Here is a 14,308-nt window from a genome sequence, read left to right on the forward strand (position 1 = left end):
CCCAACTTTAAGGCCCAGAGAGCCAGGCCCCTTTGCTTCCCCTGCCCCAGCTGCCCGCCTTCCTTCTGGCCTGTGGGGAAAGGGAGCCAAGGAGCCTGGGACCAGAAGCAAGCTCCCTGCTCCCTCCCCCTCCTCCCCTCCCCTGACTGTGTGGCCTGGTAACCCCTCTGCAGGCAGTGGCCCCAGCTGTGCAGAGGTATTGTTGGCCGACACAGGAAGTATTGATAGCCTCGGCAGCTGAACAAAGCCAGGGGGAGGTTGGACTGGGGAGTCCTAGACAGCCGGGCTCCAGCCTGGGCCTCCCTCCCACAAGCCCCTGCACTGATCTCCCATTGTTCTTCTTGGGCCCTCCCTAAAGGCCCGGCCGACCAGGCCCAGCCTCTGCTGTTACAGATGATGAGGCAGGGACCAGATGGGGAGCATCCCCCTCCCCACACCAGCTTCTCCCGCTAGTTCCAGTAAATAGGGCAGCAGAACACAGGGTGCTAGTGTGAGAAGGAGCCCCAGAAGCTTGCGGGTCAGGGCCGGGGAGGGATCTTAGAATGTGGAATGATAGGACTGGGAGGGAGTGGTGAAAAGGGTTGTGGGCTAGGATCAAGATGTGGGTTCAAGTCCTGCCTCTCCCTGTCACTCCCGGTGTCACTTCTGCTCCCTGGACGAGGCTTTCCTCCTCCTGTGCTGTGGCAGGACTGGACTACGTAGCCCCTCCTAGATCTGCCATTTTGTGATCATTCCCCTTCCCAGAGCTCTTTTCCTCCCTCCTCCACGTCCCACCTGGCTCCCAGCCCCTGGCCTATCCCTCCAGAGCTCGGAGATAGAGCCTCCCCCACTGGCCTGATTCACAGGCCTCCCCACACCTGGCTTCCACCTGCCCTGGGGGCTCTGGAAATCTGGGGAACTGGATGATTCGGCAGCTCTCACCAGCACCACCCTACCCCTGCCCCAGGCTAGCCCCCCTCTGGGACCAGCCCACACCCTCTTCCCGCCCCTCCCCACTCACCCCCACTGCCCCTGCCTCCTAGGTCACACCTCAATCTCCCAACACACCCGGCATCCTGCCTTCTCTTCCTCCTTGGCCACAAACACACACAGACAGATAGACACATGCCCTAAGGTTTGCACAGGAAAGTCACCTCGTGCTCTACTTTTGCTCCAGAAGCAAAACTGGGGGCGGGGAGGAGGCCTGGGGGCGGGTGGGTGACATGCCACATCTCTGGGCATGTTGGGCTGCAAGCTCCCTCCAGGGAAGTCTTCTGGCCAGGGCTGCAGAGCTCGAGCCTTCTTCATTACCCAATTCCTCCTCACCCGGAAGAGCAGCCAGCCCAGCCTTCACCTGCCAGTCCTACCCTGGCCCAGGGCTTGGGGTGGAGCCGGGCCAGGCAGGTGTTCGGAGGGATAAACCCACTTCCAGCCTTGGGCCGGGCTGGGGGAATGCCAGGGGAGAGTTTGACCCACTTCCTGAAGGTTACCTGGTTTTACTGGCCACCCTTTCCCTACAGCCCCTCCTTGACCTCTCCTCCAGTACTTCCTCATCATACTTCCCCTTTCTCTCACTTTTCCCATCACTCCTCCTCTTCCTCTCCATTTTCCCATCTCTCTTTTTCCATTTCTCTTATCTTGTTCCCCTTTATTCCATCTTCCCTCCATTTCCCCTCTCCCCTTATTCTTTCCCTTCTTTCTAATTCTACCTGCCCCACTTCTCTGGAAGATAAGATAATCATCACCTTTCCTCTTTCTCTCACTTTTCCCATCTCTCTTCCCTCTTATCTTGTTCCCCTTTACTCCATCTTCCCTCCATTTCCCCTCTCCCCTTATTCTTTCCCTTCTTTCTAATTCTACCTGCCCCACTTCTCTGGAAGATAAGATAATCATCACCTTTCCTCTTTCTCTCACTTTTCCCATCTCTCTTCCCTCTTATCTTGTTCCCCTTTACTCCATCTTCCCTCCATTTCCCCTCTCCCCTTATTCTTTCCCTTCTTTCTAATTCTACCTGCCCCACTTCTCTGGAGAGAAAGGTAATTAATTCAATTCCCACTTAGCCTCCTAGTCTTGAGGCTTCCTGGAGAGCCAGATTCCCCTTCGACTAGGCAACTTCAATCCTCTTCTTTATGATTCTTAACTCTGTGCTCTCCCAACTGCTTCAGATTCATTTTACTGAGCCATTGGATTCCTCTGGGAAATAAGTCTCTGATCACTGAGAAAACTTCAGCGCCTGGAAGTATTCTTACCTGCTTGCCCTTCTCAGGACCCTGGGATTCGCTCTACTCCTAGGAGGCTGGGATACTGGGCACTCCCAGGCAGCCTCGGGGGTCAGGGAGAAATAATTTTTTTTTTTTCCCAGAGAGATTCCCCCTCCTCTCATGAACATCTGGACATGAACATCTGGTTGGAGCTATATTCCTGCCTGGGGCCTGGCCCCCTGCACCCATCTGCTGGCCCCATCCCATCTGTCCACACCATTCCCAGGGGCTGTTCCCAGGGTGAGCAGCCCTGGTGGCTATTCTCAGTCTCCAGCCCCAACCCCCTAGCCTGCGCAGCATACAGTGGGTGCCTCTCCCGTTCCCACGAGCTGGAAGCAGCAGCAAGTGGGCCCCATCTGCTGTCCAATGGGCGGGGGCTGGCCCTCTTTTGAGGTTGGTTAGGCAGAGAGATCGTACGTAGGAATGTCTTTCAGTGTAGGATAAGCTAAGAGGAAAGGAGGGGGAAGGGGACGCCACAACCCAGGTCCCAGCTCAGCTCAGGCCCACTTAGCTTTCCCTGGTCTGAGTCTTCTGGAAGCTCTCATTAGCCCAAGGTCAAAGCTCATGACCCTAAGGCCATAGGCCATCCCCCAAGGGGCCCTCTCCCCCACTGGGATCAATTTGCCAGCCCAGGGGCCATCCTCTCCTTAATTCCCAGGAGGTTTCTTAGGAAGGGTCCCCATTACACCAGTGAGGACCAGAGAGATGGGAAGGGGGCATGCACAGACTTACACAACAGTCAGTGCTGACCAGCCCAGCCCCAGCTCCCAAGTCTCCGGACCCCCAACCGAAGTCATTTTCACTCCATACACTAGCAAGGGCTTGTGTGCTGGGTCTGGTGTGCTTCTTTGCCCTTGGGGTGGCGGGGTGAGTTGGAAGGTAGAACCACGAAAGATCATGAGGTAGTGCAAAAAGAAGGCTCAGAGCCCCTCTCCTGATGGGGGGTTGTCTCTAGGCAAGATACTTTTTCTTAAACCAGGATCCTGAACCCAGGCTCTGCAGCTCCAAGTCTGCAGGTCCAGGGTTTTCTGGAGCAGAGGAGGGGCCAGATCAGTGGGCAAAGAAGGGAGAAATTTAATCCTGTCATAGGGTCTAGAGTCTCTGTCTGTCCCATACCCCCCTTCCCCCCATCTCTCTCCCTGGGGGGCTTCAAAGCCATGGCAAGCCAGGAGGCCAGCAGGAGAAAGGGACTGAGGCTGGGGAGAGCATTGAATTCCCTTTGCTCTCCATTATTCCCCGTGGGATAATCAAACAGGTGGTTGTACTTTGGGGGCCATTGTGTGGCAAAGGCTGGAAGGGGGGGGCGGTGGATGGCAGGATCCCTGTTCCTTCTCTGAAGCTCGGACTGGCCCAGGCTTTGGTGTCTCTGGCCAAGACAAATGCCTTCATTACCATGTGAATTCTGGGAAAGGGGAGGCCAGGCCGGTAACACTGTCCCAGCCATATGGTGTTGGGGCTGGGGCTAAGCTGGGCGGGGGGACACAGCCTGAGTAGCCCCTTTGAGTGGCTGGGAGCCGCTCTCCCCGATATCAAAGGGGCCAGGCTGGGACTACAGAGGGTTCCCAGGGCCCGGCAGACCACACAGGGATCTTGGGGCCTAACTTGCCTATGATCTCCCTTGTTCAGCCCAGGGCTGTGGGTCCTTTGAGAGGCTCTGCTCCCCAATTCTAGGAGACAGAACTCAAAACTTGCTGCTCATCAGGACTCTGCCTGGCTGGGGAGGTGAGGAAGTAGGGAAGAAGAAAATAGAGACACTGAGTGAGAGAGAAGCTAGAAAGAGAGACTGAAGACTGATAGGGAGAGAAAAAGAAATGGAGAGAGAAAAAAAATCACCTGAGGGACAGACAAAAAGAGAAGAACAGACCCAGAAACAAACAGAAGGAGACAATGAAATGAAGCCACAAATCCAAAGGCCGCAAGATCTCATTTGCCAGACCTGGCTGCTCCACCCTTAAGGCCTTTGATTTCTAACACGGAATTGCTGCTCTTATTGCTTATTTCTCAGTCAAGGACGTATAGAACCTTACTTCAACAGTAATAATAATAAAGCCAGTATTTGCCGTGCACTATGCTGAGCACTTTACAATGATCTCATTTGGTTCTCAGGTGGGATCTGGGAGGAAGGTGCTATTATTCCTGTTTTACAGGTGAAGAAACTGAGGCAGACAGAAGCTAAGTGGCTTGTTTCACGTCACATAGTTATTAAGTGTCTGAGGTTGCATTTGAATTTAGATCTTCCTTAATCCCCACCTACCACTCCATCCACTTGTAACACCCAACTACCTCTTATTACCCCTGAAGCTTGGGGCTGATAGGAACTGGTTCTCAGCTGATTGTTAAATTTTTCAGTGTGAGCATTTATTGGAAATCTGCAAACACTACAAATGAGAGCTTGATTTATTGTTTTGTTGATTAGCTCGATTTAAGAAAGTGAGAATGTTAATACTGCAGGTTAAATGTAAAAGTTTCTAACATCCTCTTCTTGAGAGCTTGTTGTTAAACTTTCACTAGCATGAGTTGCTTTTGACTCAAATTGTGTCACCTGCATCACATCCTTAGATTTCAAGTTCCTCCAACCTCTCAATTAGGTATTCCCTCCTTAAGGGAGCTTTCCCTGGCTGCTTTTTCTGCTCTGATGTCCTCTAGCCCCGCTCCATTGTCTGAACCTCACATTCCGGCCTAGCTTGATTTCTGTTTCTCTGTGTCTCTCAAGAGTTCCCCTGGCCAGGGAGCTGACCTCTTCCTTTGATGTCCTCCACAGTGGCAAACACAGGGGGTTAGGCCATTGAATCAACAAACTTGAGAATTGAAGAAACCTCAGAGGGAATAAGCATTTATTTCACACCCACTATGTGCCAGGCACTGTGCTAAGCACTTTATAAACATCTCCTTTGAGATCCATATCTACTCACAATTGATGAGGACTTGTATAGCAGCATCCCAAGCAAATGGCTATCCAGAGGCCTGAAACCTTCCAGCAATAGGAGGCCCCAGCATTCCTGGGTAGTCCATTCCACCTGGGGGAAGCCCTAATTTAGGGAGGCTATGTTAATTAATTGAGCTGAAATCTACTTCTCAATCCCTTTCCAGCCAGATCCTAGCTCTGCCCTCTGGGGCTAAACTGAACAAATTTAATCCCTCTTCCACAGAACAGTTTTTTACAGACTTGCAGACAGCTCCCCTGCGCCTCTGGAAGTCTTCTCTACCCCAGGCTAAACATCTTCATTTCCTACAACTGATCCTTTCCCTTTTCTTTTCTTCTCACAGTTTCCAATCTCTTCCTCCAACCTGGGAGTACTTAGAACTCAGGATGGCGGATGTGATTGAGATCTTGGCATCTAGAATATTAGAGTTGGGAAGAATCTCAGAACACGGGGACTTCAGAACCTAGGACAACATGGACTGATGCAGCTGGAACAGTTCCGAGTGTCTACGCCTGTCACATTTTTTAGAGGAGGAATTGAGATCTAAAGTCTCTCCTGTTGCTCACAGCACAGCTTCCAGCATGTGTGATATGCTTAATGGATATTTGTCACACTGAAATGCTCCTGGTGCACTCTCAGAAGATGATGTGCTTTGGCCGTCCTCTCTCCAGCCATGGGGGTAGGGTGCCCCGAACCCTCCACACACTCCAGCTGTCTGTTGTAGTGAAGGTCCCTGAGCCTGGCAGACAGGAGATTTGTGTCTTGGTTCCAGCTCTGCCATTACCTGGGAAACTGCCAAGGGGCAGTGGAAAGGATTTGGAGACCTAAGAGTCACTGATTTCCCATGTTATTCTGGACCAGTCACTCTTCTAGCCTTACAGCATCCCATGTTCTATGATTTTGACAACCATGACCATAACCGTCCAACCCAGTGTGTGTGAGGGGGAGGGGAGACTGGGTACCTCAGGAGCAGCTCTGGGAATCCCCCAGTAACAGTTAATCCCAGGGAAGAGAGGAAAGGAAGGGGATGGGGGTGGGGGTGGGAAGGGAATAAAGCTCAGATGTTGAGACTCCTTCTCATGCAGATGTAGCTTTTGGGTCTTTCTCTCCAGAAGCCCTTAGCATGACAAAGCTGAGGGACATCATCCCCTTCCCCCCTCCTCCCTTTTGTGAGGGAATGGAGCTAAAGAGGCCCTGCTCCCTTTTTTTCTAGCAAGGGATTAGGGGGGAGGGGAATCCTGATAAAGGTAGCTTCCCGGGTGTCAGCTCAGCTCAGTTAGTTCATTAGTGTGAAGTGTGAGTGTGTGTGTATGTGTGAGTGTGTGTGTGTGTGTGTGTGTGTGTGTGTGTGTGTGTGAGAGAGACAGACTCTGACTTCGTATGTATCTGAGAAAGCCTTGTCAGCTATCAGGTGTGTAAGTCCTGGACGCGTGAGTGCCTGAGCTTCTGCAGGCTGGGCGTGCTGACTGCTGGTGCTGGCTATATCTGCGTACTGACGTTCAAAGATGTGCCTATGGACATATTTCCCTCCACCAGCTAGCTGGAGCACTGTGTGTCTCAAAATATACAAATTTGGGTCTGAAATGAGGATGGGAAGGATTTCTCCCTTCACATGCTTTGATCAAGTTCAGGGCACTATGTTTTAGGAGGGCCTCTGACTGACAAGGAGGGAATGAGGTAGGGGAGAGTGGACAAGATAGAGGCCTGGAGAACAGGCTTCCAGAGCAAACGGACTAAAGGCATTCAGACAGAGAAGTCAAGACTAGAGCCATTTATCTCTGAGGGATGTCCTGCCTTCAAATATCTGAAGGTCTTGTACAGGGAGGGGGATGAGGTTTGTGCTGCTTGGTCCCCAGAAGGCGGAGTTGGGTTTACTGAGGGAAAATTTATAAGGAAACAGGTTCTAGCCTACCTCCCAACTCGAAGGGTCCCAGAGCGGGCCTTGGGAGGTAATGTTTCCTCCATGCCAGCAGAAGGCTGGGTTGGTGAACTCTGGAGGCCCTTCTTGGTTCAGAGACCCTAGGAGTCTACGCCTATGTGTCTCTGGTCAGGAAGTGATGTGGAGGGCAGGGTTGGGACGAATGTTCTCGTAAATTCACCTCTTTTTTTCCAGCTGCCTTCGAAGAGTCTAGGGTATGGAGCAGAAATGAGATTGGTGGCTGAGAGAGAAGAGAGGGAAGAGAATGCCAGCCCGGAGGTCCTGAGCCTCACCCAAAGGCCACTTTGCAACAGGCAGGGCTTCCCTGGGCTCTGAACAAATTGGAATCGTGCTCTCATAGGCCCAGAACCCGCTCTCTCCCTGGCCTTGGCAGACCTGGCCAGGGGTTCCGTCTCCACAGCCTCCTGGCCCCTCCCTGCTAACACTCGGCACACACAGTCCTTCTTGAGGAAAAGCTGGGTCTTGAACTCAGCCTGATCTCATTAGCCCATCCTAATCTGAATGGGTTCTCATCATTAAATAAGGACAATAATAGCATTATAACATTTCCTTTAGCTGTAGAACTCGCAAGTTTCCAAGTATTTTCCTCATAACAATGTTCCGCTGCTGGTAGTGGGGAACACTGTGAAACCAAGGCTGAAAGTCATGACTATCCCAGGTTTTGTTAGACCAATGGTCCTACTACTTTTTGGGACCTCCTCCTTTGTGCTGTGTGGGATCCCTCCTCAGAACAATCCATCTTTCTTTATTTTGGGGGGGAGAGACAATTGGGGTGAAGTGACTCTCCCAGGGTCACACAGCTAATAAGTTAAGTGTCTGAGGTCACATTTGAACTCAGGTCCCCCTGACTCTAGGAGTAGTGCTCTATCCACTGTGCTATCCAGCTTCTTCTTTCAAAAGAAACTAGGGAATGTGAGTCAGTGCAGAATACAGCAAATAACTCTGATTTGTGAGTTGGCTTCAAAGTTTTAGGCTAGACTGGGTCACTAACCTCATGTAAGACCTCGAAAAAGTCATTTCTCCTTAGGCCTTATGGTTTTAATATGTAAAATGGGGACAATGATAAGTTACTCTCCCTACCTCACGGGACTACTATATACCCTTGAGTACTCTAGGTATTCAGGTCAAGCATAAAGCTGGGTCCCCAAACTAGGCCCCTGGGCTCACTTGGAAGACTGAGAAGGATAGAGGTGGGAGGATGAGGAAGGGGGCCTTCCCCCCAATTCCTCACCCTCCCTACTACCATTTTGTCAAGTTAACTTCCTTTTCCCTTCCTCTGGGCTTCATCAGCCACTGCCCAGACTGGCTGGAGCCGGCCAGCCCTTCCTGAGATTAAAGGCAGCTCCCAGTTCTTCCTTAGGCTGGCTGTCAGCTCTGACTTGGTCTGAGTCTCCTAACCTTGCTTCTGCCCAATGAGGACTCCTTGAATAGCTTATGGGAGAGGAAGATAAGACTCAGGACGAGGGACCCTGGGACCCTGACACCTTGTCCCTAGCCTTTCCCCCAATTCTTCTAGAGAACTGGACTGGAGACTGGAGTTATCCTTGCAAGGGCTATACTCAGGGTCAAGCTGATGGGATCCTATTATAAGAATGAGTGCCTAGGAGGTAAAAGGCAAATTTCAAAACATAATTTTTAGTAATAATAGTTCACTGTTTCCTGGCACTTGACAGATTATAAATTATGAAAAGGATGTACTCAAAAACATGCAGGGTAGCAGGGGTAGAGACAAGGATACAATCAATTCCTCCAGCTGCCCACCTTTCTAGAGCCCTCCTTGATCAGGCCCTTTTCAGTCTCCCCATTCAGGTGGTTCTAAGGAATGTTTTTAAGTATTTTCTGAATGTCAGAAGATCAAGAATGGCTGCCCTACAGATTATAGAGTTTGACTCTCATAGATGAGGCTATTAGGACTAGGACTGTGGCTTTGTTCCAGGGGGGCAGAAGCATGCTTCCTACCTGGTGATCCAGAGACCTCCATTCTCATACCTTCTAGTCTTTTCACAGTTTGTGCTTAGGCCAAGACATCTTTCTACTAGCTTTGCCTCAGGCCAGCATCTCCCAGAGACCTTCTGGGGGGCAGGCCTTTCCTGGGGCTTTCTGCATCCAGACTGTTTTCCCTACCCTCCACTGGAAGTGTGGACCAGACTGTCCTACTATGGCTATGGCTATATCCAATGGTCAAACTCTCTTTTGTACTGGGGCCCAATATGTTTAAAAAAAATCCCTAGCTATGGCTCTGACAAGGAACAGAACTGAAAATAGAACTCAGGTTTCCTATGTTCAGATTTAGGCTTTCTTCTCTGCTCTGCCTTGGTGATCATGAATCCCCATTCCTGGTACCAGGCTTCAGGATCCTGAAGGCAAGAGATTGCAGCATCATAGAGCACACCACGTCAGAAATAGAAGGGGTCTTAGAACAGGGGATGTCAGAACTGGAAGGAACCTTACAATATGGACTGTCAGAGTTGGAAGTCATCATCATCATCAATCCTAGTCCAAACTTTCATGTGAGACTCTTGCTTTCCAAAGGATCAGATCCAAATGCAGATCAGATCTGCATTAAGCAAAAGCAGATGCCCACCAATTGTGGGATGGCTACAAAAATTGTGATATGTTCATAGAATGGAACATTGCTAGACTGTAAGAAGCAATGACAATGAAGAATTCCAAGTACAAGATTTAGAAGTACTGATGCAGAGTAAAGGAAGCAGAGTCAGGAACACTATTCATGACTATGGGGAAAGGAAATAAGAATAAAAAAACAAAAACAAACAAACAAACAAAAACTGAACTGGATGCTGGGGAATAAAGCTTGGGAATTAAGCTTGTCCCCAAAGAAATGAGAAAATGTCCCATCCCATTTTCTTTGCAGAGGTAGGTAGGACAAATTCCAATATTTGGAATATTGCACATATTGTCACTCTCTTGATGCAGTAGTATGAATCTCTGGGTAGAGGAAAGGGGAACATCTTTAGAACTGAAGGAGATATAAAAGAAAAGATAGCTACAAAATACCTTTTAAAAAAAATATATAAGCTTCTTAAGGGAAGAAACTGTTTTAATCTGTTTTTGTAAATCCAGTCAGTCATTTAGTCAAATAGCACTTATTAAATACTTATTATATGCCAGGCACTGTGCTTGGGTTTGAGATATAATGAAAGGCAGAAAAACAGTCCCTGCTCTCTAGGAGCTCATAGTAATTGAGGAGATAACACTATGGATTAACAAGATCTGTACATGACAAATTAGGCCTAATTTCAAGAAGGAAGACACTAAATTTAAGAAGACTGGGAAAAACTTCTTGCAAAAGGGTGGACCAGTGTCCTGCACTGAAAAGGCACTCAATGTTTGTTGAAATGAAATGCCCAGGCAGCCTCTGCAGGAATACTTCAGTGATTGGAGAGTCATTATTCAACAAAACAGCTATTTACACTCTTTTTAAAAAAAAAATTAAATAGATTTTTTTTTTTTAGGATTTGAGGCTGGAAGAAGCTTTGGAAATTACCTAGGCCTAGGAAAATTAAAATGTACTTTAAAATAGGTAAACCTCTTATTTTAAGGAAGAAGAAATTAGAGAAGTGATTGACCTAAGATCACTCTGGTAGTAATTAAGTAGCATAAATCTGATTTAAACCCAGATCTTTTTTTTTTTTTAATCATGTTTTTGTTGTATTATAATGATTTACATATATGTAGTTTCTCTAATTAGATGATGAGTTTTGTGAGGAGAGGAATAAAGTGTTGTATGCATCTGTCTCTTCTAGCATCTAGCTCAGAATGGGCACACAGGAAGCTCAGCAAATGTTAGCTGAGTGAATAACCAACCATGTGAAGGCTGGGTGGAGGACTCCTGGTCCAGCCAGATTTCAGTAGGTACTTCTGTGCTAATTTTCCCTGTGCAGGCCCTCAACTCCTGAGGGTATCACCAGCATCCTCACAAATCCTCAAGTGCAAGTTGAAAAGTGGATCCAATATAATGGATAGAAGAAGTAGAAGGAAGGGGAGGAATTGATAATAAAAGCCATTAATTTCTCAAAAATCTACCTGGGCGGGTGGGGAGTAAAAGGCCTGGGTGAGCAGTCACTAGCTTCTTCCTTGGATAAGCAGGGATGAATCCATTGTTCCACACTGTCCTGAAAAGAGACCTGGAAGGGATCATTATAAAGTGAAGATACTACTCTTGGGCTTGGGGGCAGAGGAGTGGGGGACCACAAAGGATGAAAGGGAACGTGAGGGGACAGGGGAAATTTGAGAATGGAGAGGCCCAAGGAGATTTCAAGTCTAAAGAGCTAGAAGGGACCTGATGATCTTGCCCAAGAAAGTCCAAGAGCTCGATGCTGCTGGGTTACAGTGGAGAGAAAGCTGGCCTGGCAGGAGCCTTGGAGCCTCTTCTCAGCTGTCATTCCTTTGCTCTTTGGCTGTGGGCAAAGTCACTCCTTCCTTTTCTCACTAAGGTTGAAGTAGACGGTCCCTTCCTGCTCTTCCATCCTGGGTTCTGAGGTACCTTCTCATTCAGTTGAACAAATATTTATCAAGTGAGACCATGTGCAAAGCCCCACACTTAGCTTAGGAAAGGGAAAAAACAACAAATCCAAACCAAAACAATTTAGTTCCTGACCTCAGGGGGCTTTCAATGCGGAGCACACAAACGAAATCGTTATAACTGCAAGCTCAAATGTGAGGGGCAAAGGACAGACCCCAAAGAGATGGGGCTCGCACCCAGACATCCTAGGGAGTCATTCAACGTTCGAAAGCCCTTTCTAGCTCCTGCGTCCTCCTTTAAACATTCTTTTCATGCTCTAACACTGTCCCGTATATTCTAAGGAATGGGGAGGCAGGAGAAGGGGGGGAGATGTGCTGCCCCCCCCCTGGAAAGCCTTCCAGCGGCCTCTGCCCGGCTCCCCCTCCTGCTGGCGGAGCCGCATTCCTCGCTGCCGGGAGGGCCACCCCGAGATTTCCTGCACGAGTCGCTGGGCAGTTTCCTCCCCAGCCCGCCGGCTTTCCCATCTGGCGGACCCCACGGGGCGAAGGAAGGCGGTCCCCGCAGCTGCCCAGACTCACTGGAGCCAGGCTGGGGCGGGGGCGGGAAGGGGGAGGAGGGGGGCGCCGCGCGGGGAGCTGCCGGGCCGCCTGTAAGGAGGCCAGGTGTGCGGCTGTGGTGGGGAAAGGAAGCTGGGGAAGGGGGGGAGGGGAGAGAGACATTCAAGGGCTCAGGCTAGAGGGAGCTGCTTTTTTTTTTTTTTTTTTTGCAGGACATCTCGGGTTCCTGAACCTAGCCTCGCCCAGTCCTATTCCATCCTGTCCCTCCCCTCCCCTAGGGCAGGATACAGCCGGTTTCCCCGAAGCACTCTCGGGAACTGGGCAAGTTTTGGCCTCGAGGCCGAGGGGTGGGGGACAACCCAACCCCATGACCTTCCTCCCTCCCAGTATCTCCCCGGTTCTGGGGGAGGTAGGCATCGGGAATAGGGGGGCCGGAAGGTCAGAGCTGCCAGGGCCCTTGGAACCACCAAACTCTCCTTTCTTCCCAGCTTTGGGGTTTTACCATCTTTTTTTTCCTCCCCCCTGAGGCTGGGATTAAGTGACTTGCCCAGGGTCACACAGCTAGGAAGTGTTAAGTGTCTGAGGCTAGATTTGAACTCGGGTCCTCCTGACTTCAGGGCTGGTGCTCTATCCACTGGCCCTTTACCATCTTTTTTTCAATCATTTAGTTTTCCAGATGAGGAAAGTGGGACTCAGGACAGTTCCAGGTAACTAAGATCACAAAACTAGTGAGTGGCCGAGCAGGAATTCAAATCCAGACCTCTTCCCAGGACCCCATTACTTGCACACACAATGTCAGAAGATGTATCAAACCTGGAGGGGCCCTTGGAATACAGAACATCAAAGTCGAAAACTCGTGGTGATCATGTAGTCACCCCTTGCCCTCCACCTCTCAAAGTCCTTTATCTGGACTGAATGCTCAGTGGCCAGTTTTTTAAACTATGTTCTTGGTAAACACAACTTCTGTGGGGCTCAGTTTCTATAAATGGGAAAAGCCAGCCTGCTTGGGGGCCTCCATTGTGTTGAGTGCTACACACATAGAAATCTCCAGATGCTGATTGTCTAGTCTTAAATCGCTTTATCAGCAAACTATTATTCTCCCCCTCCACTGGCATGGGAGGAGACAAGCTTCATTCATAGGAAAAGAATGACTGTTATAAGGCTGTGATGGAGAAAAACAGAAGGCTGAGGGAGTTGGCTGTGGAAGGGAAGGAGACACTGAGGCATCTTGGAATGGATAACTCAGACCCACAGCCTTCCTTTCTCGGAAGGGCCATTCCCAGGCTTCCATGCCAAGTCACAGTAAAGAAATCTTCTTTTAGGGGCAGCCAGGTAGTGCAGTGGACAGAGCACCAGCCTTGAATTCAGGAGGACCCGAGTTCAAATCTGCTCTCAGACACTGAACACTTCCTAGCTGTGTGACCCTGGGCAAGTCACTTAACCCCAGCCTTAGGGGAAAAAAAAAAAAAGAGAGAGATCTTTAGTGTGGCATGGACCGGTAGAAACAAAGTGAAAGGAGCAAGCATTGCGAGTTGGGGTCAGGGGAAGCTATTTAGTATGAGGTAGGCCTTCAAATGACCCCTGAAAGATAGGGTAGGATTTGAAGTGGAAAAAAAAGTAGGGTACATTTTATAGAAAAACACGGAAGTGTAAATTAATCCAGGCTGCACTCTCAGTGAAGAGTCACAGAACAGATTGTCAGAGCTAGAAAGGACCTTAGATAATGGAGAGGCAAGTGCAGGGCAGTGGAGAGTAACGGCCTTGGGAATAGTGATTCAGATTTAAATCCTACTGCTGAAATTGTCTAAGGCCTATTGCACTTATCTCAGGGTGGTTGTATCAAATGTATCATAAATTGTGTAATATAAAATATCCAGCATTATTCACACTGTTATTATCAACAGAGGAAGCATCTGTGGTGTAGTAGCAGAAAACTGGCATCAGTCAGGAAGGCCTGATCCAAGGTTGATCTCTGGTACATTCTGGCTTCTAAGCCTCTTAAGAAAGCAAATTGCAGAGGTACCAGTCTGCTTCGGCAGATATTCCTCATCCCGGGCTAGCTTTCTGCAGCATTAAAAGAACAGCTGATAGGCCATCTATCTGAACCCAAAGGCAGAAGTGGCTTGCCCAAAGTCATGCAATTGGTCAAAAGCAAAGTCTGT

At 49.4% G+C, this 14,308-nt stretch overlaps 1 long non-coding RNA gene across 2 annotated transcripts in view; it reads right to left on the bottom strand.

Moving 5' to 3' along the window:
- The window catches only part of LOC141557322 (uncharacterized), a 22,005-nt gene extending 8,476 nt beyond the window's left edge, over positions 1–13,529 (bottom strand). Inside the window, exon 1 of one of the 2 annotated variants that reach the window (XR_012486765.1) lies at positions 11,151–13,529. This is a non-coding gene — a long non-coding RNA (uncharacterized LOC141557322). Of the gene's footprint in view, positions 1–2,228 lie in introns of both variants that reach the window. The other variant, XR_012486764.1, reaches the window with a different exon arrangement.
- Between the last annotated feature and the right edge of the window lie 779 nt (positions 13,530–14,308).

This window comes from Sminthopsis crassicaudata, chromosome 2 (assembly GCF_048593235.1).
Source record: "Sminthopsis crassicaudata isolate SCR6 chromosome 2, ASM4859323v1, whole genome shotgun sequence".
Lineage (NCBI taxonomy): Eukaryota > Metazoa > Chordata > Mammalia > Dasyuromorphia > Dasyuridae > Sminthopsis > Sminthopsis crassicaudata.